The sequence below is a fragment of the Neodiprion virginianus genome, chromosome 4 (assembly GCF_021901495.1).
Source record: "Neodiprion virginianus isolate iyNeoVirg1 chromosome 4, iyNeoVirg1.1, whole genome shotgun sequence".
NCBI classification, from domain to species: Eukaryota; Metazoa; Arthropoda; class Insecta; order Hymenoptera; family Diprionidae; genus Neodiprion; species Neodiprion virginianus.
In genome coordinates this window covers 38385796-38408065 of record NC_060880.1, presented here as the reverse complement: position 1 = coordinate 38408065, position 22270 = coordinate 38385796, and the positions used below count along the sequence as shown (strand labels likewise).

The 22270-nt window shown below is 36.9% G+C and overlaps 1 protein-coding gene and 1 long non-coding RNA gene across 10 annotated transcripts in view; one reads left to right on the top strand and one right to left on the bottom strand.

Moving 5' to 3' along the window:
• LOC124302140 (growth factor receptor-bound protein 14-like) overlaps positions 1 to 22270 on the top strand; it is a 304566-nt gene that overhangs the window by 202397 nt on the left and 79899 nt on the right. The window lies entirely within an intron of this gene.
• On the bottom strand, positions 10469 to 14367 carry LOC124302147 (uncharacterized). The gene is made up of 2 exons (XR_006907640.1): positions 14289 to 14367; positions 10469 to 10529 (listed from the first exon to the last, which is right to left on the bottom strand). It is a non-coding gene; the product is annotated as an uncharacterized LOC124302147 (long non-coding RNA).

Here is a 22270-nt window from a genome sequence, read left to right as displayed (position 1 = left end):
TGTAAATTCACCGACGTCGAAGACGAGGAAAAGAAGAAGAAGAAGAAAAAGAATCCAATCCACGAGGAGAGAGATGAAGAAGAAAATTTGAATTTCAAGTAAAAGAGAAAACTTGCCGATCTTCAAAATTAAGACAGTGTTATTATCGTACTGAAATGTTCGCGAAATTTAAATCGTCGGGTAGAACGGGAAAGGGAAAAGGAATGGAAAAGATGAGTTCTCGACACCAGCATCGCGCTGAAACAACGAGCACCAAATAGGGTGAAAACTAAATACCAGTCGGAGACGAAGGGACGGAAAAGTGGGGAAAAGTTGGAAAACTAGCAGAAACTAGACGCTTCGTGAACTCCCGTTATGCACATTCCAAAGAACCGCCTTGTAGACTCGAGTATATTGGCAGAAAAAATTACGCAATTGCAATTTCTCATCGGTGACGGCGCTTTTTTTGTTTTTTTTTTTTTTTCTTCCTTTTTTTCGTTCTTTCCTATCCTTTTACCCACGTCTTGCGAATTTTTCGAAATTTTCACGATCGAAGAACTTCTTCTTCTTCTTTTTTTTTTCCACCTTTCGTGTATACTTGCAGAAACGTTTTATTTATTTATTTTTTTTATTTTATTTTATTACTTTTTTCCTTCTTCCGTATGATTAATATACGATTTTCTCGAAGTTTATGGTATTCGTCATACTTCACGTACTCGTGAATAAAACAAAAATGGAAAGGAAGAAAAACTGAATGTACGAAAAAGGTCAGATATCGATGATGATTCGTTACAGGTCGCTTCAAAATTGGAAAAAAATCTCGTCGACTGGTTCGATTTTAATCAAAAGTGGCAACTTTCACGTATCGCAAGACCTGTATAATTTTTTCACAAACTCATCGAAACATTTCTCCTTACTTTGTCGCAATGTTTTGTAACATTGAACTTTCAGCTGTGCAAACATGATTTAAAAGAAGCGTATCAGTGAATTTGTGAAAAAGGAAAAGTCATTGGAGTAAAACGAGGTTTCTCATCGTTGAGTAAAATAAAGTTTGCAAAAGGTAAAGATTTGTAAAACCTACATTTAAAAACGCGGTAATATCATAGATAAAAAATTTGAATTTCAATTTGCGAAAAAAAACTTGCATAAAAAAAAAAGTAAAATAAAAAAAAAAAAAAAAAGAATTAAAAAAAAAAAGAATCGTCTCCCCATTGTATACACTGATATTACAATTATAATCTTATCAATCCGAGAAGGCCGAATTACATACTGATAGTGACGTCAGGCATCACAGCGAGATAAGTTTGATAGTTGACACAACGACATGGATGACGATCATGGTACGTAGAAATTTTTTCCCCTCTTTGTCATGTTAATTTTTGCTCGACTTCCGAAGAATTTAGATAATAAATGAACGTTATAAATGTTCTATTACGCATCGTAATTTTTTACATTCTCTTTCTCTGTAACCGCTTCTTTCCGCTCCGCGATGTTCTCGAACAATGGAAAAATTGGCTGATTCGATTTGTCAAGATCTTGCGTAGAAAATTGGCGAATTTCGTAATCGGCAGAAAAAAAAAAAAAAAAATTTGGCAAAATTGTTCACTCCACTCTTGTGTAAATATCGAGATTATACATTCGCCTTGAGAAAACACGCCGTTCAAGGTTCGCGGGGTTAATTAATGAGACAGTCCGTTTCTCAATTCAATTTCACGGTCAAACAGCGGGTAAATAATACTCACACGTTTGCCTTTCATCTCTGCCTGCGTGTTGAAGGTACGGGAGTCGATCGATCGATTTCATCGATCCATCGATCGAAGATCCACCCAGTCACCCGAAACTTCCGTGCTTTTTATTTTATTTATTTATTTTTTTCTACCAACGAGAGAAAGAAAGATATTAATAAGAGAAGAAGAAATCCGCGTCAATAAAAAATAACCGGACGAAAAGGAACGAGGAAAGAAAGCAGTGATAAACGAAATAACAAGACGGAGGAAACGGTGTTCAATTTCGAACAGACACCTACAACGCTTTCGCATATGTATAATATCTGTAATTTTGTAAAAAAGTTTCTCGAACGATCATTTTACTCTGTGTTATTATTATTGCTGTTGTCAAATACACAAAATAAAAAAATAACTAACGATTTTTCATCGTGGCGCCCCCTAATAAGTTCGTGCAGGTTAAAAGAAAGCTTCCGGCAAAAGATGAGCTTTCTAACTTGAGCGCAGGATCCAAGCTCAATTGATTTTTGACTGTTATACATTTTTTATGATTTGTGAAGAATCGTGAATAAAATTTTTAAAATTTCTCTCTTCCTTACTGATGCCTACATCAATCGTAATATCAATTGTTCGTCACTAAGAAGAGCCACACTTGGTAATATTAAGTATTCGGTTGATGTTTGAGAAGCGTGTCTGATGATGTTTTTTTTTTTTATTCATTAATTCAATCTCGTGAAATAGTTATAACGCAATGTGAACTCTTAATTTAGGCGGGTAAGATTTCCGGTTGATACATCCTTGTGTTACGGATCGTGATTTTTGGGCTTAATATTTAACTTTCAGGAAAGAGTTAATAATCGAAGTGATAAAACGTGTTTCTTCGCAAATTCCAAAGAAAAAAAAAAAAAAACTGAAAAAACTGAAAATTTAAGTGAGTGCGATTTTCCACGTAACGTTGAACGCTCGTCATTTTACGGAATCTTTCTTTAGGCTTAAACTAACTTTTTATGGTGGTTTCACGGTGGAGAATCGTAAATTAGTTAACTCAGCTTTCAAATTTACCCTCGAAATTTTTAACATTCCCGAGAGTTTTCTTTAAAGAACAAAAGACAATTTTGCTATTTCGCATTGTCCTTTTCACTTTTTTACTCGCTTGCTTCTTCTTCTTCTTTTTTTTTTTTTTTTTGTTTTTTGGTCTTGTAAAGATCGGCTGTCGGATTACGATTCTGCACATAAATTACGACTGATTTATCGCTCTGTTCGATATTCTTTGATCTTAATTCGCTCGGCTATGCAGATTCTCTCCTTCTCTCTCTGTCTCTGTCACTCCGGTATATAATACAAAGTAACTTGAACTCCGTGTATCGCGATATCGATTATTGATTAAGCTCGATTAGTCAAATTGACGCTGATTCCGATCGGTTATTCGTCCGTTCATCTGCGTTACGTAAGTTCGAAACCGTATCGCAGAATCGGAACTCGCTCTCTGCGAGATGTTATTATAAATCGGACAGACCGCAGGCTCGATGAAGAATTACGACAATATCGTGATTAAGTCTTTCAAAATTTGAAATCGAAGCTGTCTGAGAATTACAGATTTTTAAAAGTGATTTGAAATCGATTCAATCATTATTATCATATCATAATTTACGTTATATTGATTACGGGGAGGGAAAAAAAAAGTTTGTTTTTTTTTTCTTTTTTTTTTTTTGGTCAAATTTTGAACTTTCGATTGTATAATTCCAGTATTTTTTTAATTTACACATTTCTGAATAAATCCTCGCATTTTTATATGAGAATAATCGTTAAATTATACCCCAAGTGCGAATATTTTACGATAAAATTAATACAGGAAGTATCGATTTCTGGCCAACCGATATCCTTGAGTGAAAAATTTTTATTCTAACCTAAAAAAAAAAATCATGAAAAACTGAGCTTTGAATATTGTTACCGAAGCTAATCTAGTTACATTCAACAATGAAATTTCCCAAAATGTAGGATGAATTGCACGAGTCGAGAGACTGGATTCTAATTATAAAATGATCGACCGTACGTCCCATAAACCCTTGAAAAACTAGTCGACATTTTTCTTTTTTTTTTTTTTCAACTTTCATACCGATTGGCCACGGAGGGAAATAATCGCTCCCCATCGAGTCGTGGCGGTCATTGTCAGCGGGTGTGTAACGCCCGCAGGGTTTCCCCGGGGGGTGAATTCGGGTTCACTAGGACATATCGATCCTCGAGCTTAGCAAGCTTTCGGGACGAACGCGCTTGGACAAAACCACCAAAGGCTTCGTCGCTCTGCCGGGCTGCACGCCTGCGCTTTTATCGGCGTTAAACCCTCCGCACAACCGATTATTACGTACATGCGTAAACCCATCGGATAGCCAATGAACACCGCACGCTATGCACGCGAAGAGACCGACAAAGGAACCGAAATTCGTCCCGTGATCGAGCCGAAAATAACATTTATGTACACAAAGTACTCGTTTCTACGATGCTCGAGCGATTCTACGAACGCGCATGCGCGGAGTACTGGAAATACCACTTTTGTGTCCTGGCAGTGTCGAAAGTTGTCTTTTCCGCACTCCGCGCATGCGCCGTCGCGGATAGATCTGACATTACGCGACCCAAACCTCAATTTCGTGAAAAAACTTGTAGCTCACTCTTTTTGTGTAAAGAATCCTGTGCAACAAGGAGGGCAACGGACTTTTCGCCTCGCGTACTTTCAATATACGTTTTCGACTTCACCTATGACTCGCATTGCAAACCTACGCTCGGTCCGAAAAGACTGAGTTTGCCTCCTTGTTACACAATATACCATTTGTCACCAACATTTCTATCCAAGATTCAATGTAAGGATGCAGATCGTTTTTTTTTTTTTTTTTCTCCTTCTCGTTTTACATTATTGTTCAAATCTACGAAATTTAGATCTTTTTTTTTTTTTTTGTTCATTTTTTTTTTCAATCTTGTCGGACACCTCAGAGAAGTTGCAGATAATAATCGGACTAATTTTTCACGGAATTTTTGTTATTGTTAAATCTTAATGATTTTTTTATACAGATGAATAATCGGTCTTCTAGGTTATGTTAGGGTTGAAATTACATTCCTAAAGTATATTGATTTCGTATTTGATAACGATTATTTTTTTTTTCTCTCTACAATTATTTTAAAATTTATAAAATCATATGTCAAAGATTTTTATTTTCCTCCTCGTGTTTTCTTTTCGTTTTATTTATTTGTTTTTTTTCTCCATCTCGTTACCAAGTACTAAAAATCCGTTGTGCCTGTTGTTAATTTTAAACGCCGGTACTCACGCGACCCTCTCTCGCGTTTAGCGGGTTTAATCGAGCCACTCCTTCGCCTCCTTTCCCCTGGATATTTTGCATATTCAATCACGCATGCATGTATTACTCGAGTGAAAATTTTAATTACACTTACGAAGGAAAGCGATAAATTTTCCCCCAACATTCGAGCCGCAATTTCCTGTCCCTCTGATAGGCTTCTCGGAATTAAGTTCAGCTTTACACGACACAATTCCGATCGTAATTCACCTTCGACGAAAACGGGTTGTTTATAAATTTTAGGGATGTGTAGAGGATCCGAAATGTTGCACCTTTTTTTTTTTGATACTTGTTAGGTCGCAAAATCAAAAAGTCAATACATACATCGAATTTGAGGAATAGGAAAATGTTGACTATTTTTTTTTTTAGAACGAAACTGAGATTTTTCAACCCATGCGGTAAAATTTTTAGCGACAAAAATTTCTATAATTTGTCGTCACCAGCTATATAGTTCTTTAAGCTGTTTTCATTTTTCATCGTAATCTAAATACACAATTCCGTGTATAAAATGAAAATCAGTTTTAAACCTGTAATCAAAAAATTTTGTGTACAGGGTATTCCGTGTCAAATCAACGAATTTTGACCTCAACTATTCAACGATTTTGTTGAAACTTTTTCAGGTAAAAGAGTAAGTTGAAAGCTGCCAGTGACAACTGTCATAATTTTTGAGTTTCCCTTAACGAAGGTTGGTAACCCTGGCAAACAACTACACTCGAATCGTAGCGCATGCGCATTGAATTTTAGCAAACGACGAATCATTCCGTCGTCGTGAGAAATTCACTCTGTGTGTGTATATGCATACATATCGGGACAATCTCTTGAAAGTTGAAAATCAACCGCGCATGCGCCAAATAGTTAAATCTCATTGGTCGGCGAAATCTTCACGCAGCGATATTTTTGTCCGCGACGCAGGCGTGCCAACCTACGCAAAATGTCTACGTTTGAATTTTCAAAGAGCGTAAGCGTTGAATTCCGAGCGTTCTTTGAAGAATCGACTTTCCGACCCGACAACAAATGCTTCCGAAACCTTTCCGAGTCGCTGCCTCGATTATTCGAGATTCTAACCTCGAAAATTCGTATCAACCGCATCGCCGGCAGAGAGAGTTTGACAGCTGAAACTCGGGTTGGCCAGCCGATAAAACTCGCGCATGCGCGGTTGATTTATCAAGTCTCAAGAGATCGTCCCGGTATATTATTTTTGTCGTCAACGGCAAGGTCGTTTAATTTTCAACCCGACGGGTTTTTAACGGGGTATCTTAGCGGGGGACTTTTCCTCCGGTTATTCGGCAGGCAGTAAACTCGTCCCTCTCCGTATCGTCTAGGCTCCTTTGTAAGGGACGTTAACTTCACGTGGAGGGTGCTCGCCGGGTGTAGTAAATTTCTTAATTGAAAATGACCCTTCTCTGTGCCTCGTCCTTCAGACGGGTCGGAATTGAACGTGCGCGCGATCCGCGAGTGTGGCGAAACTTTCTCCCTTTTATCTCCCTCTCCTCGGCAAATAAAAACTCCGTCAGTGGAACGGGAACGAAGAAGCAGGCTCCTCGTAAAAAGGGAGGGAAGATACGACGAAGGGACGAATCGCGACGAGAAGGGAAATAAGGCGGGATTGGGACTCGGAGGAGTTTGGATAGCGGAAAATTCTTGTTCCCAAATAATTCGGTTCTTTTTTTTTTTTTTCTCGTTTTTCTTCTTCTCTCGACATCGTTTTATTTATTTATTTTTGTCTTTCTTTTCCTCGATTTTTTCTTCGCCGTTATCTTGTCTTTTATTTTATCTTGTTCTTACACTTCTAGCCGTCTTCCTATTTTCCGGCTTCTCCTTTTATAATATTTCTTTTATATAATACACCGCCGCGCGGTTTTTTTTCTTTCCTCTTCTTTATCGATAATATACGCGAAGGAAAAAGCTGAGGAACGATTGAATATATTCGGTTTTTTATTTTTCTATTCTTCTCATATTGTTTTTATTCAAACCCCGTGGAACTTTACGTTAAGATATTCCTGCACGAATGCTGGAACCACCCTTACAGTCGTAATATACACGGGATATTTATAAACCACCAAGACGATTTTCCTCCGGGTTATTTCTTCATCCCTGTTAAATACCTGTTATCCTTGCACGCTTTACAGTTCTCTTCTTTTCGTCCTATTTTTTTTCCTTTTTTTTTTTTCTTTCCTTTCTTTCCTCTTTCTCTTATTATTCGACTTTTTGGACCGGCTTCCAGAGATTCTCTTTTACTGCAATAATACTACGAGCATAAAACCTTTTTAACACGTGCGTATAACGTTACCAGTGCCAAGTCAGTAAAAAACCGAACATTAGGGAAACCGTAACTAAGGCGCTGATTAGACGGCGTATTGGAAATTTTGGTGCTCGACTTTTTTTCTTCTTTTTGAGAAAAGAAAATAAATCTGCTTTTACACCTGTAGGTAATATTGGCGTAGAGATATCACACCGTGAAATATATTTAATTCCGTGGCGTAATTCGCAAGTCGGTCACAAATATACCGATAAGAATGAAACGAATGGAAGTCTCTATCTAAAGAAAAAAAAAAAATTATTTTTTCCGAAAGTGCAAAAATGAGAAAATTTAAGTATCCGAAACACCGAAATTCCGAGCGATCGAAGATTTTCAGTTCTGTGAATTTCTGGCTCGGTGTAATTTCACCACTTTGATCTTTTCTTGTTTTGGATTTTGATATTTTTACGTTCGTAATTCCTGGTCATTCTGATTTTCGGTTCTTCTGTTTTTTTTCTACGCCCACTCGTCGAGTAAACTACGCTGTGTGAGTATATTTCAATTTTCCAAATTTGACTTCATCGAAACTTTACATTTCGGAACTTTGCTCTGTCGTAACTCGAACTTTCAGAATCTTTCGTTTGGGAATTTTTAGCCGTCGGATTTCCGCCGATTCGAAACTTTGTTATTTCTTTCAAGTTTCATTTCATTACTTCAAGTTTCGCCGCCAAGTATTTCGGAATTTGGCGCTTTCGGAATTTCAACCCCATCCGATTATACCATTTTCGACATTTGTTTTCCTTTTTCTATTCTCGAACGCAACTCTATTAACATAATATCCACGTCTTTCCAACAGGATATAAAATCTCTTGACGAATTTGCAAAAGGAGGAAGAAGAAGAAAAAAAAAAAAAAGAACTGACTGTCAAAATTTTTTTTCTTCTAATTCTAATTTCCACGAACCGTTTCAAATTCCATCTATACGCGTGGATTCCAATAATACGATTCGAAAATTGGAAATTTCACGATCGTGCAAATAATTTCGCACACGAATACCTAACGACGCGAAACTTTTTAAGCAAATTAGGTGGGAGTGACGCGTGCGAGGCTTCTAAATATAGCCGAACGGGTGGTGACACGTTGACGTATATATCTCATTGTGCGAAATAAACGTGTTTAAACCGCGATTAAAAAATACGGTAAGCAGCTTGAGAAACTCTCGCATTCGGCTTGAAAAATACGACTTGGAATGGTCGGAAATTGCGCCCGTGTGTTATATATGCACGAATTTGTTTTAGCTTGTAGCAAGTCTTCCTGGTCAATGGACGAGGCCAATGACTTCTAGAGATTCTGGCATTCCGCTCGTGTATTGACATTTACTAGTATTTTTACGATATACGTACACTGAGTAAAATTTCATTTGTTACGGTAACTAGAAAAATTGAGTAAAACAGGTATCGTTGAAAAAAATGTTTCAATATCGTTGGAATTACGAAAAACGAGGTGCGCCTAAACATTTTGCGCTATCGTCGATCCTTTTTTGGTTATTGCAACGCTGAATCAGTTTCTGAGGTTTACTCTACTTTTTTTTAGTTAAACAACGCTTAACGTCAATTTATCGTCGCACGAGCGTTAAATTTTCGCAACCGTTGCAAGAAAATATAGCCAAAGTGATCGTAACGAGAAAGAATAGTAACGGATACTAGACTTTACGGTAACGGCTAGAAAACTTCATTTCATTTTCTACCTAGAACAATATTTTGTCGATTGTGGTAAAAAATGAAAATAGTTGAGGACCGAGCGGTAACCGGAAATAAAAATTTCTCCCAGTGTATATTATTCAAAGTTCGGTACAACTAACTATTTATTGTTAGTGTGATTATTTACCTATCGATAAAATCTTCTGACTCCGAAAACGTTAAATCTGTTTGTTTAGTTGGCTAAATAGTGATTCGTTTTTCTTTTTTTTTCCAAACCTAACAATTCCACGACATCGATTTATTCTTCCACCGATCTTTAATTTATCGTATTATAAAAAAATTAACAGTCAGACATGTACTTGTAAATTTTATGACCACACGCAGAGGCCAATTTATTTTTTATTTTGAATCCGAATAAAATTAAAGTATTTGAGGAGCGTAGTCTAGTATTATTTGCAACTAAAAATTTCTCCCGGTGTTCAAGAGTTATTGCACAATAAATATTCGTCGATATTTCACCTCTGAATTCACAGATTTATTTCCTTGTACGTGTATGTATTTATGTTTCTGGAACCAGAGAATATCGATGATAAATTTCTTTTCATTTTGCGTGTTCTTTTTTTTTTTTTTTTTTGTTCGTTTTTTTTTTTTTTATTTTCTTGTTCTTTCTCATCTTTGGCTTTATTCTTTTTACCGACCAGTGCAAATTTGCTTCGCGATAGCCGATTTATAAGTGATATCAATACCAATATCATCAGTCAGCCGCGGCAGCGTTGCAGCGTATAAAAACTAATTGAATATGCAGCTGTGTCGAAATGACGTGAAATTAAACATATCGACGCCTCTCGAGTGCGTGTATAATTCATGCTTCGTACATGTGTATACATATATATATGTGTGTGTGTGTATATATATATATGGTGCGAAAAAATTGCATTCAGACGTACGCAATTTATTTCAATCATTCTCTCTCTCTCTCTCTCTCTCGTTTTTATTCTCACCGTCTTACGATGCCGTCTTACTTTCCTCTTTTTTCTCTCTTTTTCTTCTTCTTATTCAACGTATGCAGTGATGAAAAGAAGCAATTCGCGAGTGGAACGAATTCTTTTCTTACACATTGAATAAATGATTCAAGAATTATTATTTTTTTTTTTTTTTTTTTTTTTTTTTTTATTTTTTTTATTTCCGTACCATCGATGTTGTTCTTTTGAACATTCTCTTCCATCTCGCACAATCTCCGTTCGTTTCATCAATTTTTCTTTCTTCCGATACGTGTACTAATAATAGCAATAATAGTATATATTACCTACAAAAAAAAAAAAAAAAATTCAGCCTTCATACTTGTACAAATTACGGTTCTCGAAAGAGAGAAGAAATATATTTCCAAACGGTAATTTATGCATATAACATATAATATGTAATATACATTATACGTAATTTTTCAATCACCCCAGATTTTTGTTGTTCTTTTTATGGTTTTTACCACCATGATCAATATTTTCGTTCCTCATCTTGCGTCTGCTTAGTTGTCGTTGTGAATCCTCCTCTAACAGAGAATTAAACGAAAATCAAAAGACGTGAATGCCAAAAACAAAGAAAAAAAAGGATAAAACCAAAAAAGATAACAAAAAACAATCGATTCCAACTGTAATAATTCGATCGTTATATGCGAGACGAGTTTAGGTATAACATTTTGAAAAGACTTCTGCCAATTAATTAACGTCATTGATTTAAACACTTTTTTTTCACGTTCAGGCGTATAAATATAAAATCAAAATAATGGATATCGCTGATTTAATCTCGGAATTTATTCACTCGCAAAACGATGTAGTTAAAAAAAAGAGAAATGTTATTTTTTTTCTACTCTTTTCGTACGCATAAATTTTCAGAGCTTAGCTTTTACAAGATGCGCGTCGCTTGTTTCTGTTGGTTTATATTTTTGCGAAAATTTACCGTTCGTAATTCGTCACGAATGTTTCGGTAAGATATAATTCGCGTTTGTGATTTTGCGAAAAATCGATTCTAACAGACGTCAAAGGATTTTTTTGGTCGCCGACTTATTTCTCACTTCCACTTCATCGAATATAAGTTTTCAATTTTTTTCATATCTTATCCACCCCCCGTTTAAGAGTAGGTATTTTAAATCTCATCTTCGATAACTCGAAAATCGTGCATTTGGGAGAAAAGTTGCGAAGGGAAAAAATTGTGTTGCTTTCTGAATTGGTCAAGAATAATTTTTATCAAATTTTCTGAAAATCGTGTATTATCCCATAAATGTACGTAGATATGTATTTATATACATATATAAATCGGGGAAAACGTCTTTAATCTAAAAACTTCGATGCATACGTATGTACGTAAGTATAGTACAGTTTACATGTATTAAACGGCACAAACACACAAATAAATATGCGAATCTGTATAGTAAGCATTAGAAATAGGTTCCTGCAGGTCTGCATCCAGGGAATTGTATGCCGTATGTAAATTCGCCTATTTTTCTTCTGATAGAATATACCAAATACACGTACACACATGCATAGATACGTAGAAAAATATATTACGTGCATCGCGAGGGGTGGAAAAAGTTTTCTCATATAACCGTAACCGGCGAAATCTCCCATCGCTTGCCTTTCTACGTTTGGCATAAATACCGAATCACACACGAACGGACATATGTACAGAGAGAGAACTGCGAATGAAGCGAATTTGCCAAAATCGTCGTATGTATATGTATTAGAGTGTTTCAAAAAAACCGACTATTTTTTTTTTTTTCGAAGAACATCGAAAAATCTTCCGAGTGTCCCTCAAAAATGACCTCGGTAAAATATGAGCTCTTAATATTGATATTTAGAGGTGGCGATTCTCAATTTTCTATTTCCCATTTAAATAACATGGGAAAATTTTTTTTTTAAATGTAGAATTTTATTGCTCGAAAACGAATCAGTGCGAAGATATAAACGAAACATATTCTTGTAGGAAATTTTACGCTCTACAAAAAAGATCTGAATAAAGATTTGCGTAAGGTAAGTCGTTTCGGAGTTATCAGGCCTCAAACGTCGAACCGTTTGAAATAATGATGTTATTAATCTATAAATGCTACAAAACTGACTCATATCACTTAAATACGCAATATTATTGATTTTAAAATTAAAACTATAGACTTCCAATGAAATGTTAATTAATAAATTTCACTAATCAACGATATGAGTCAGTTTTGTAGCATTTATAGATTAATAACATCATTATTTCAAACGGTTCGATGTTTGAGGCCTGATAACTCCGAAACGACTTACTTTACGCAAATCTTTATACAGATCTTTTTTGTAGAGCGTAAAATTTCCTACAAGAATATGTTTTGTTTATATCTTCGCACTGATACGTTTTCGAGCAATAAAATTCTAAATTTGATAAAAAAATTTTTCCATATTATTTAAATGGGAAATAGAAAATTGAGAATCGCCACCTCTAAATATCACTATTAAGAGCTCATATTTTACCGAGGTCATTTTTGAGGGACACTCGGAAGATTTTTCAATGTTCTTCGAAAAAAAAAATAGTCGGTTTTTTTAAACACTCTAATATATGTATATACATACGTATATATACACAGGGACAATGTCTTGATACTTGAACATCAACCGCGCATGCGCCAAATAATTAAAGCTCATTGCTCGGCGAAATCTTTACGCAGCGATATTTTTGTCCGCGACGCAGGCGTGCCAACCTACGCAAAATGTCTAAGTTTGAATTTTCAAAGAGCGTAAGCGTTGAATTCCGAGCGTTCTTTGAAGAATCGACTTTCCGACCCGACAACAAACGCTTCCGAAACCTTTCCGAGTCGCTGCCTCGATTATTCGAGATTCTAACCTCGAAAATTCGTACCAACTACATCGCCGGCGGAAAGAGTTTGACAGCTGAAACTCGGGTTGGCCAGCCGATAAAACTCGCGCATGCGCGGTTGATTTATCAAGTTTCAAGAGATTGTCCCGGTACGTATACGTGTTTCTGTATGTGTGCGTGTGTGTGTAATAACAGACTCCCATTCAATTCACGGCGCAGTCTCTCGCAGTTTCGTCGCATCTCTGCATATGCGAACGAAATCTTCTTAGGCCCGAGAATACGTACGCATACGTGCACACATACGTACATACGTACGTTAACGGAGACGTGCGTGTGTGTCTATGCGAGGGAAAAACTCCATCAAACCGAGCGAAAGTTATTCGATCTATTTTACGAGACAAGTTTTTCGGGCCTAGCTCGGAAAACTGTACACACACACACACACACACACGCATATATATATATATATATATATATATATGTATATACACATGTACATCAATTCCCGTACATACATAAGAGCGCATAAATTAGAGGAGGGATGAGGGGGGCTGCAGTCAGCCAGGCTGATGGGAAAAACACAGAAATTTCGTAAACATCCCGTGATGCATAATGCCCTCGTGTATGTGTATGTGTGCTTGTGTGTGTGGCGTTATTGGAGACACAGCCGGTCGTTTTTTCCGTTACGGTTGTTTTACATTTTCTTTCTATATATATATATATATATATATTCTATTTCCATCATATTCTTATTTCTATGTAGAATATACAATTTTTTTTTTTGTTTTTTTTTGTCCTACACACGCAACAAATTCAGAACCTCGAATAAGAAATCAAATTTTTATTGGATACGTTTCGTGTGGTAAAAAAAAAAAAAAAAAAAAATAAATTTTACGAAACCGAAACGCGATGAAGACGAAGGAAAACTTGAAGTTGAAAAGATTGACCGAAGTGTTACATCGAGACGAATGTAAATAAAAAATTTACCCGTGATTAAAGAAACTTTTTTTTTTTTTTTCTTAACCGAAACGTCAAATCTCAATTGCGAAAACACTTCGTCGGTAATAACGTCACAGAGAAATCATCGCACATTATATTACTTTACTATTTCCATACCGAAAAATGGAAATTTTTCTTTGGTTGTAACTTCTTTTTTCTTTTTTTTTTTTTCCCTTAATTCGAAATCCGTCACGGGATTTTCATATATTTCCAATCTTTGTACCGATTCCCGACGATCACCGAGGTGTTTAGGGTTGGACAGAATGACTGAAAATCATTGGAAATGATTGGAAACGAAGAATAAATCACTTGCCAACGAATCGAAACGGTTTTGCGTTGGAATTGCCAAAAACGGGTTCGACGATAGCGCAAAAATGTTTAGGCGTACCTCGTTTTTCGTAATTCCAACAACGTTCAAACAGTTCACTCAACGACACCCGATTTGACTCAATTTTTCTAGTTACCGTAACGAATGAAATTTTCCTCAGTGCGTTGAGCAACTCCCAGCGATCTGGATAGACTTTTTTCCTGGTATCGTGAGGAATATTTGAGTGTAATTAACGCTCCTAGAGAGAGGAGGCGGCATCGGATGGATGATGTTGGCATAACCCACATAGCGTCGAACCAGCTCGTCTAGCCTCCTCGGCTTGTGTCAACGGTGACGCATCGCGTGCCTGCTAACATTGAGCAAATATTATCGCGCATACCTTGTAGGTACTTGTCGTTTGAGCCAACAATACTCGCTCACCTCGAGAACGAGGCGTTTCGCTTCCCTCTACGCGGAATTTTCAATTTTCAAAGGATTTCGCCTCTCCTTGTACCTAAGTATATTTAAATATCGTCAAGCTTTGCGCCGATTTTTCACTCGTCTTCAAACAAGGCCGGAACGGCACTGTGGTTTTTACAAAATCCAGCTTTCCAGACTCCGGATCGAGTCGTAAGCGCAATAAAGATACGCTGCGTTGATTTTTCAAGTCCGACGTCATTTCAAAGAACATTTTTACAGGATACTGTTAAAAATTTCGAATACTCGGACACCTTGAGTCCAGCATTCGTTTCGAACATCACGTGGACGTTCTAAAATTATACCTATTTTTAGGAGTCTTTTTTTTCTTTTTTTTTAAGAAATTTTAAAAATTTTAAGAATTAAAAGAATTTTATTATACTTGCAAAAGTTGGTAACTTGAAACAAGATTTACGCATTCGAAGCGACGAGATATTAATTAATTTACAACCAGTATATATAGGGAATTCCAATCGAATCCGACCAACGTCCGAAAGTCTCATCGTGTTAGATTTTATTTAAAAAAATTTCCGCCACTGTCCCGACGCAGAAACAGTACCTTGAATTTTTTTTTCCTTTTTTTTTTTTTTTAAACACAACCGGTTAGTTATTTAAAAGTATTAAAACTGATTTTGAAAACGAACATTCTCAAAATCCTCACAAAAATAATTCTCAAAAACTATATTTTCCTTTACCAAAAATTTCAAAACTGTGCTCACGATGGGTCGAATATTTTTTGTTTTTCCGCAGCTTTATTCAATTTTTTTCCATAAAACACCAAAACAGTGTTCAAATGATAGGAAAATTGGCAAAAAAATTCTCAAAAACTTCCCTTATTTTTTTTTTTCTCCTTCTTTCGTTTAAAACATTTATCAATTCAGTGGGAACGAATCTTTCGTCTCGGTGTTCATCCTCCACGGCTTTTCATCCCCCGGAATTTTCACCGGCCGGTGTCATGGTTTGACTGTTCAGCCGAAGCTAGGACGCTGCATTTAGCGCCATCAGCGTCGTCGTCGCGACGTCGCGACGCTTCCTTTGTTCACCGACGTGTTTCCGCTTCGGCTTCTGGTTCCGCTGCTGGTTGTGGAATCGATACATGCCTGCCTACGGAACCGCGGCGGCGTCGACATCTCGGCCGAATTCCTTTGTTCGCAAATTAGGATTGACGGTCCGAAGGGAAGAGGGCGAGAGAGTGCCGTGAACCCTTACTAATTGACCGCTGCTCGTTAACCCCTGATGTAAAATCCTCCCCAAAATTGGCCCGAAATTTCTCGTTTCGAGGGTAAGAAAAAAATAAATAAATAAATAAATGAACAAATCTCTCTCGTTTTTCGACAGCGCGGAACGGATATTCCGGGAAAAGTGAGGTAAAAAAACAACGCGACAAACAAACGGTAAAACAGCAGAAAAAAAAAAAAAAACGACAGTTGGAAATCTACAGTGTGAAAAATTTCATTCTTCGCGAAATGAGCCGTAGTTCATTAATATCGGTCAAACGATGCGGTTTTTCACTTTTGAATTGATTCGATAATTGGACATCTTCAAGTCATAAATAATCGCGCTATTGTAACTGAAATTTATGGTTTTTATATTTTTTTTTTTCAGTGTAAAGGTAACATCGTTTCAACAAAATTCTACTCGATCAATTTCACTTGCACTTTTTAAAACCTTCGCGTCACGTCATGTTTTTATCTTCGCGGCTCTTTGATCGAACCATACACGTTCGATACATTCTCAAGCTCGTTTCAGTATCGAAACAAGATTCATTTAATTATGTCAGTCTTAATATACGTAGACTTGCGGAACGAGTGGTTATTTTGAATTTGAACGGAGAATTCAGAGTTTTCAGATTTCTCAAGACACCGCCCGCGAAGACGGAGATTAATTGTAAATCAATCAAACGAGATTTTGATTGCCGTTATACCTGAAGTGATTTTTTTCCGTTGTTTGCCGGGCATAATTGAAGGGCGCAAATTATACTCAAGTTTTGGTTCGAATAAAAACCCCAACTAAGTTTACAAAATTCATCGCGTTTCATTCGTCGTACTTTGGATATGATAGTTTTTCTTTTTCGGTATTTGTAGAAAGAAAAAAAAAAAAAAACCCCCCGAAGCAAAATGAAACCAATTGGGAAATCAATCGAGTACTTAATTGCGCAAATTGAGAAAGTAGAAGAAGCAGAAAAGAAGAACAAGAATAATTACGCTGAAAATATAACCGTGCTTTTTTTCTTTTTTTTTTCTTCTTTTTTTTCTTTTTTTCTTTGCAAAAATCTGTTCAACCCGGCGTGAATAATGTTTCCACGGAATTACGGTGGCCAATATTTGAGGAGGCGAAGATACGTTATTGAGTAGATATCTCGTTACACGAATTCTCTTCTCGATCCGCTCAATGCCGAATACACACAAGGAAAATTGGTTGCCCTGCGGGCTTCGTGCGTACGGCTTTAAGGGCGAGAAGCTTTCTTCCGGATCCTTTTCGCCCACTCCTGAAACGTTCGTAAATCGTCGAGCAAGAAGATTAAGGATTAATGCGACCCACGGTCCGAATCAAGAGTCGAGAGAGGAGAAAAAAGCGTTGAAAAAAATACACCCCTACAAGTTTCAATATTATTTGATGATGATGACGATGATGATGACGAATGACGATAAAATGATCCCTGTCTTCTAACAAAAATAAAGAATAAAGATAAGATTTTATATTGTCGGAACGTTGAAAACTATAAAACTCTGGTATTTTTTAAACGTTCCAATGTTTTTCTACACTGAGAAAAATTTCATTTGTTACGGTAACTAGAAAAATTGAGTAAAACAGGTATCGTTAAATAAACTGTTTGAATATCGTTGGAATTACGAAAAACGAGATACGCGTAAACATTTTGCGCATTTTTCGATTGTGGTAAAAAATGAAAATAATCAAGGACTGAGCGGTAACCGGAACTAAAAAATTTCTCTCAATGTAGTAAGTTTGCTTTGCTTTTTCCCCTCCTTGAAACTTTTGATTCGACATTATACGTATACAATACGGCAATATTACATTCGCCGTCTCTTCTCTCGTTTTCAATTTTTTTTTTATCTTCTTCTATCTCTCTATTTTTTTGTTCGCGGTACGAGTTCGCATGAAAACGTAAAAAAAAAAAAAAACATCATTTTTTTTTTTTTTTTTTTTTTCTCTCGTCACTTTCGTACGAAATGATCGATTCGCACGCACAATTGTGAAAATTTGGCGATATCGTCGTCCGGAAACGGAATGAACTAGTCATGCTCGATAACGCTCTAAATCAAGCAATTAATAAGGATCGCCTTTCTGCGAAACGTTCATTGTCAGAACTAAGCTCAGCGCTTGATCCTGCCGAGGAAACGCGTGGCTTGGCAAAAGGGCTGAATTAGTCTCTCGAGTCGTCAGAGACGGTCGCATCTTTTTTCGAGGGATCGTAGAAGCGAGGGGCCGAAGGGCCGAAGGGCCGAGGAAGTTTAAGGAAGTACCTGTCAGGTGTACAGTCCGATTGAAAAAGTCTCTGGAGCGGGAGAATTAAGAATCAGATAGACTTGGAGCCCTTCGACCAATTTTTTTTTTTTTCCTCTCATCTCCGATGTTTCGTGGCTTTAACCTGTGCCAAGGAATTTTTGAGACTCTTTTGTTTCCTAAATAATGTAACCATTGTGAAAAAGTTAAGCTGACTGACTTCTTTTTTTTTTCTCGTTAAAAATAATGAAAAAAAAAAATTTGAAACAAAAAACACGAATAGTAATACAGAAATTCGGTAAATCGCATAAGAAAGCGAAAGAAATGTTACGTTCCAAAAATTCAACCACCTTCAAAGTCATCGTCGTGGTGAAAGATTGATCATTTTATTTTTCGGTTCAACGTTACTTGACGTTAATTAACGTTCGGCAAATGTCTAATTTACGTATATCGTGTAGACGCCCTTAGAAACAGGATCCCCGAAATTTCTCTACGACACTCGACGGCTTTAATGAGTTATTGTTACCGAGGCCTCGGGTGTTTCGGATTTAAACACTTCGTTCAAAAGACATCGCCCGCAAAACTTTGGCCAACTTCGGTATTTCGTATTCCGTTCCCCGCAGCTCGGGCCTCCTTTTCTGCGAGACTAACGAAACATTTGAAAATTTCGTAAGCTCATTTTTCAGATCTTCAAGAAATGAAATAGAAATCTCGGAACTTCCTGAAATCTCATCGAGTCTTGTACAAAATATTGTATACCATACAATATTTGAAAATTGCCTCGATTAACTTCGTGAAATTTTTGCAAATGTCTTCAGATTTATACGCAATTTTTATAGGGGTTAGAATTTTTTGAATTTTTTTTTTCTCTGAAATTTGTCGAAAATTGTGAAAATCTTGAGTGTAAAAATTTATCCTTACGAAACTTGGTTATCATAAATAATGAAAATCTTACCAAGTGCGAGTCTTATACATTCAACTGTTATAATTTGTTGGAAGTTTAAACCGCGAAAATTCGACACCCTTCCAGGTTTAATCTAATGAATATTCATCATGCTTCGAATTACTTTGTACAGCCGACTGCTACAGGTGCTTGCTTTTACCAAAGTGGGTTTAAACGAAAAGTGAAATTTAACGGATGAAAATGATTCGTCGGTAAACGGTACTTAAACGCTCGTCATACTCGGCAAAGACGCGCGTTCATTCATCCGTACCGTTCACCCGAAGCCCGTGACGTAATTAATCGATCGCTGAAACATGGACGAAAAGTTTCAGATCACCAGCATTCATTTGGCGACGAATCGCCTTTTTATTTCATTTATTCATTATCGTTGCATCGCCGTTATTTTCCTTGTACGGTAAAAAAAAATTTTCTTTTTTCCGCGAGGCATGAGCCATCACGGATAAACTCGATGAAGTTTCTTTGTATGTGTACCAAAAGTTTCGCAACACGTCGAACATCCCCAGGCGTCGCATGTCAAGATAGAGGAGAAACTGGAGGGTCGAGAAAAAAAATTATAATAACGATAATAACAACAATAATAAAGAAGTATCCTGTTTCTGGAAAAGTGACATTTTATTTTAACGTCAAACTCTCACGAGTCGAAAAATTTTCCGTTTCGATTACGATGGAACGTATTGGATAACTGGGGAGGGCTGAAAGGGAGGATATTCTTTTTCTTTTTTTTTTTTCGTTTTTATCAAATCGTTTTGAGAAGAAGGCAATATTTTTTAACGAAGGGATCGAATTTTCTTTATTTTTGGGGGATTTTTAGCAAGGAATTAACTAGTTCGCGAAATCCGATTTCCGAGTCGGGATTTTTTAGAAATTCGATTGAAAAATGTCAAAAAGCTTGAAGGGTGAACTTGAAGAGGCGACATAAAAATCGCAAGAATCGTTTCCGTCCTTTGTATTGTACTGGAAAAATTTTTATCTCAATTTTCCCCCAGGTGTAATATGAATTTCCTCCAGCTGTCGTGTGGTCCTTTCATTCTGGCTGAAAGGTACCGAATAAATTGACCGAATGAATGAACGAATGAATAAATACAGGCAGAAAGGTGTGAATTTTCGTACAATCTGCAGGCCTATTATGGATAAATCGATTGCGAAATCGAAAAACGTAAAGCCTCTTATCGGATTCGATTCACGAACCGCGACTCCGCGGATATTCGGTGAAAATTAATTGCGGTTGAAAGGAGGAGAAAAAAAAAAAAGAAAAAAAAAAAACCGCTAGAAGAACGACGGCGGGAAAATGTATTTGGTGAAAAAGCAGAGGTGAAATCAGCCGCGGACGTCTTTCTTTTTTCTTTTTTTTTTTATCTTTCCCGGGGCTCAAATGACCCAGAATACGTAATTTAAATCAGAGATAAAAAAAAAAAAAAGAAGAGGACCCGATTCTTCACTCGCTTATGTAACACATAGATTGGTACATAGGTATATTTACCCTCGCACGGGCTTCCGTTAAGTTCGATCTTATCGACAAATTTTAAACTGCTGAAAAAAATGTAACGATTCAAATCGGGAGATTCAATAGCGGCTGCCCACGATTGGAATGTATGTGTGTGTATATTTATATATAGGTATGTACGTACGTATGTATGCGTACGTGCGTATAAACGTGGATCATAAATATTTAGCATGATCTCTTTTCAGGCCTCAATTTGGCCGAACCCTAACCTAACCTAACCCAACTCGAAATGCTCGGGGAAGATCGGAACGTCTGAATTGACTTGTGCTCCTTTTCATCCGTTGAACAAAAACGGTAGAATAAAAAAAAAAAAAAACTGCTGAGGATGACCGGAATTTAACCAGCCAGCTGTCAAACAATGGCTAATTTCACAATATTTTCCCAGCAAAAAAAAAAAAAAAAACAAAAAAAAAATGATAAAGAGTGATTTTAATTTTGAGTGATTGCATTCGATTTAAAAAAAAAAGAAAGATAAAAACAGAGGAATGAAATGAGAAGGGAGTGGGAAAGAGAAACATCTTTCTTACTTTTCTACGTATCCTCAAATGTAAATCATTGAAGCATGTTTTTTTATAAAAATTGCCTTACAGTCGGTTTCATTACGTTCATCGTGAGATTAAATATGAGGCATTACAAAAAAATGTTTCTTAAATTAATCATCCAAGTTGCGAGATAAGGCGAGTGACTTTGATTAGGTAAAGTGTTTTTCGCTTTGTTCCTTTTTTCTTTTTTTTCTCTCTTCTTATTCGCCGCTTTATCAAACAACCAGAAATAAAATTTTCAGTTTTTGCACGAGTGAAACTGGAGTTTTGTAATATCGGCAAATTTTAAGGCGTGTAAAATTTGAAGATAATCTCAAGCAGAAAAGCTCGATTGTGATCGGAAAGAAAATTTTTTTACCTCTTACCATTTTCTGCAAAAATGATAATTTTTATACAAAAGGACTTTTCGATATTGCTCAAAATCTGACCAGTTCCGACTTAAACGAACGCAAACAAATTGACTGGGTTTTATCCGAATCGGTTAATCAATTTCCGATTTATAGCCAGGCGTAAAATGTGCATTACATATACATTATCGAACACAGCTTAGAAACAACTGAGCCAAGATTTCGCTCGAAGTTGAGAAACTTGAGTTGTTAAAAACAGCACGGAGATGATTTATGAGAACAGAATCGTCAGAATTTCCACGAGAAAATCGATCGATTATCCAAAATTTGTTTTCAAAGCGATCCGAGTTGATTCCCTGTCCCCCAAACACATCCTTTCGGTATCTAGATGATCGTAACAAAGATAATTTTGAAAAAAGAAGAAAAAAAAAAAACAAGGGCAGAGATTCTCGCTCTGCTGTGATTTTCCAAGCAATGCAGCAAATCGCCGCAAACGAGATCGCAAATAAGCAAACAAAGAACAGCGATAACCCAAAAACGAGCCGAGCGCTCCGTGTCCGTTTTGCGGAAGAGAGCACTCGCCGGCGGTGGCGAGCCCGAATCTCGATATATACGGTGCCGGGTTCCCCAGCTGACTGTCAGCAGTCGCGGGGTCGTTCGGTGCGCGCGCATCGGTGGGGGAGGAAGGCGAAGCGGTAATCGGTTGGCTCGTTGCGTCAAGGACAGCTGATCGCCGAGGCGAGCGAGGGAGCGAGACGACGTTGCTCCGGTGACGCCAGCTGACCGACTGACGGCGTTCGGGCGTCGTCGGCCGGGCTCGGAAGCGCTCGGATCTTTGTC